Source organism: Cannabis sativa, chromosome 8 (assembly GCF_029168945.1).
Source record: "Cannabis sativa cultivar Pink pepper isolate KNU-18-1 chromosome 8, ASM2916894v1, whole genome shotgun sequence".
In the NCBI taxonomy this organism is placed as follows: Eukaryota; Viridiplantae; Streptophyta; class Magnoliopsida; order Rosales; family Cannabaceae; genus Cannabis; species Cannabis sativa.
Window position 1 is genome coordinate 1,996,646 of NC_083608.1, and position 4,185 is coordinate 2,000,830.

The 4,185-nt window shown below is 29.4% G+C and overlaps 1 long non-coding RNA gene across 1 annotated transcript; it reads left to right on the forward strand.

The window, feature by feature from the left end:
- Positions 1 to 591: 591 nt before the first annotated feature.
- LOC133030101 (uncharacterized) lies at positions 592 to 3,016 on the forward strand. The gene is made up of 5 exons (XR_009683986.1): positions 592 to 861; positions 959 to 1,157; positions 1,818 to 1,865; positions 2,205 to 2,273; positions 2,886 to 3,016. It is a non-coding gene; the product is annotated as an uncharacterized LOC133030101 (long non-coding RNA).
- Positions 3,017 to 4,185: the final 1,169 nt, after the last annotated feature.

Consider the following 4,185-nt stretch of genomic DNA (forward strand, 5'->3'; position numbering starts at 1 on the left):
ATAAATTTTACGTGAGCCCGAGGTTCCCACCTGGCGCGGTGAGCCGAGAACGGCAATGAGAGAGATAGGGCAGGTGCGCGGGCGGGCGGACACAGTTTACATTTGGGGTCGATGAGGAAGAGGGTATGCGGGAAGGAGGCTGTCGGGGTTGGGTCGCCGGGAAGAGTTCGACGAGGGAGAGAGAGAGTGAGCGTGGTGTTTGGGGTTTGGGTCGCGAGCGGCTGAGAGAGGGGTCGAAGGGTTTATTTTGATAATTTACTTTCTCTTTAGGTGAGACTTAAGAGGTGTTATTTTTTTTCAATCTCGGCTTAAGCTGGTCAGGTAACTAACTGACACTATTTTTTTTTTTTTTATGTTTATATATTAAAAATGATTATATAACTGCAATTTAAATATTTTTATTTTTTAAATTTTAACAGATTATTCTATTATTTAACAAAGTTATCTTGATTAAAAAACTATTAATTATATCTCATTAATTTCACCCATATAAATACTCACAAGATTTATTGTAACTAATTTTTCAAAAATTATGGTAAATTGCAATTTTATATTATTTTTCACTTCCATTGCTGCGATTGAATGCAAAAGAGGTAAACTAAATGCAAAATTATTTTCTGGGTTGTTCTATCGTTAGTTTTATAAAATATAAATTGAACCTTTTAAAACCCTAACTCTTTCAGCCATGAACTACCCAAGACAAGTACTCTCCCAAGCCATCGATTATTTCTGCTTGAATTCGTATTTTCGATCTAACATTTTTTTCATTTTCACAAGAAGCTTTTGAAAAGAAGATCAAGATCAAAATCAACAATACGGGTTCAATTGTAAGTGAAAGTTAGTGACTGATATTGGTGTCAGGTACTGATATAATTTTACCACTAATCTGTCAAAAATCGTAAATTTTTGGGCTTTTTTATTTGATAAAAAATCTTCACCTTTGATTGATCAATGGCAGCCTGCTCGATCGAAAATTTTAGAAAGAAATCAATTTTCTGGCTCTGTCGATATTCATTCATGAGAACTCTGGCGCCGCTCTCTCTCTCTCTGAACTCCGGTGCCCATTTCGTTTCAGCCCTCATTTCATCCACCTTGAACTCTAACGCCGCTCTCTTTCTCGTCTCATCGTCGGTCCATCTCAACCTCAAAATCACTTGGTTAGTTTCGTTAGCAGGTTTTCAATTTTACGAACTGGATTGATAGATATTATTATCTTTATACTCTGAAATTTTATTTACAACTTTAAAGGGCATAGTAGTTTATATAAATATATATATTCATGGTATTATTTTAGACTTTGTGGATGCTTTTTGGATTGACCAAAGGATTATTTTGGGATTTAATTTACGAATGGCATTTTCGGTGTATATTCGAGTGGCGTCGATGTTGCCTTTTTCCATGGCCTTCTTGATCTTGAGCTTCTCCGACTCCTCTTCTTTCTCGCATTTTCGGGTCTGGCGTTGCAGCGATTTGGCTATGAATTTCAACTCCATGATCTGATTAAGCAGCTTCTCGGTGTTCCCCATGGCGATCACTTCAAATAATTTACAATGTCAATCCTTTAAGATCTTTAAGTGTTTGGATTTATGCTCATCTAATCATTTTTATTTTCAAATGCGTGATTGGTATTTAGTTGATGCATTTTATAACTATCAGATTTTGCATAGCTATATCTTTGTTATTTATAGCTATTGTATAATATAGCTATTGTATAGTTATCTTTACTATTTATAGTAATTGAATTTTTGTAAATTGGTATTAGTTTTTGGTACGATGGTTGTGTCACCATTATCATTTAAACCATTTTTTTTTTGCAGTTCTATAAAAACAGCAGTGGAAAAGAAAAAATGAACAGAATTCTTGAGGTGAAGATATGATGCAATTTAATTTGATGTTTTAATTTTGTTTTTCCTTTTCTCTTTCATTAGTTTTGAACTGGCCTATTAATGGTTAGAATGAATGTAATAACATGAAGAATAGATAGAATTTATCCTTCTATGAAATATAGAGTTTTGTCCTAAAATATATATATTAATTGAATAGCAAATTTCATGTTTGTTTAATTATTTTTATTGTAAGTTAATTTGTAGAAATTACATTAGTGAAAAAGAATGAAAATATATTATCTCCTCACTTTTGTTTATCTTAATTAATTTAGGTGAATGACATGAAATTGATGTTATGTTTGTACTGTGATTCTTCAGTGGTTGAGATTGCCATTTTTGATGATGAGCATATTCAAGAGGTGGATTATACTGATAAATCTCTCACAGGTAATTTGCAAACTCTTTTATAATTTCTCTAAAGAATATTTTATAATTGGTCTACAGCCAATTAAGTAAATGAAATACAATTTTCAAATAAAATGAACTTATGATGCACATTTTAAATATGATTTGACAGAGAATAGTGGCAATTATGTTTAGTTAACAGTTGACACACAACTAACTTCACTTAATTTAACAATTTACTCAACGATTTAAACAACCTAATATTAGATTACTCAAGTATAATTTTAGTTTATTAACATAATGATGCAACAGTTTAGATAATTTTTAAACAAATATTGTTAAAGAGGTATACAAAACAATTTATGAATTTAAGACTTGAACGTAACAGTGTATGTTGCAGGGTCAGATATTTCAAGATAAAGAGCCACCCCAGTTTATTGCTCTTTTTCAGCCTATGGTGGTGCTTAAAATTTTATCTCATGTTGCATTTCAATTGTAAATTCCACAATAGGATACAGATGCTCTTTTGTTTTTAGCATGAGAAAAAAGAAAAATGTAGTGTATGTATATTTGTATATATATATATTTATACACATAGTTATATATAATTTGGTGATTTATATTTACCGACTATTTGCTTTATTTTGTTTTCAGGGTGGATTGAGCTCTGGTTATAAAAAATTATTGCAGAGAAAGGTTTGAGTTTGTTATGATTGTTAAACTAGAGTCAAATACAGTATGATATTAATTGTAACTCTTTGTACCTCAGTGGCTCATTGGCTCTAGCTGGTTTTTCCATTAAGTATAAATACTAACTATGTATTCTTGATTCATAATAAAAAAAAAATTAATTCTTTTTTTCTTTTAAGTTTCCTTTATAGTATGGTGGTGTTTGCTTTAATGTAATATAATGTAATGGGAATGGTAATTGTAATATGAATGGTAATATAATGGAATAAGAATTGTAATAAGAATGGTATTTTGATGATTGGTTTAATGAACATTGTATTCAAATAAAATAAGTCATATTGACAAAAATATTTTTAGTTTTATTATTTTTAATATTTAAAATTTTAATTAAAGTAACAAAAAAAAGACAAAAGAGATATTTTCTAACAATGTAATCATCATTATATTGGTTTCATAATGTAATGGGGATTGCAATACATACTGTAATGACCATTACAATATAAAGGCATTACAAAGCTTTAAAAATGAAAGCAAACAATGCAATGGTAATAATGATTCCATTACAATTTCCATTACACTAAATTAAACATGCTCATTTAGAATGGTAGTGTGCACTTTTATTGCTTAAAAATGTTGGTTTAGAAACATGACTATTATGTCCTTGGATGGGGATATATTATTTATTTTTAACTTGTCATTTCTTTTATAAATAACTTAAAATGAAACTAAGTATACATACCTTGCACATTTTTTTTAATTTTTGTTACATAATGTTTGCTTTAAATTTTGCAAAACTTATATCTTTGTTCCACTAAATATTCTATAAGTAAATAATAAATATTATTTTGTTATGACTTATATATACACAATTATATTTTACTAACCAAATATAATAGTAGTACAAATATTACTTTAATATAATAAATCATTTGCATAATCATACCTTTAGTTATAGAAATCTAAATAAAAATAAAGAATTAAACTTCAAATAAAACTAATATTTACATGCCTCGGCACGTAGCTTCAAACTAGTATATTTAAATGGCACTTATAACTGACACATAAAACCAACACCACCAAAAGTATCTTTCGTAATAGTGTAAGTAACTAAGTAATTTTGAGCTAGCTTCGGGCCCTTTTCCGAGTTAAAAGAAAAAGTAATAAATCAATCCAGAATGAAAAACAATAATGTATTGTAAACGAAAGAATAAATTACTTAGATGGAATAGTATAGAGCGGGATTTCCATTGAAGCTATAAGAGTC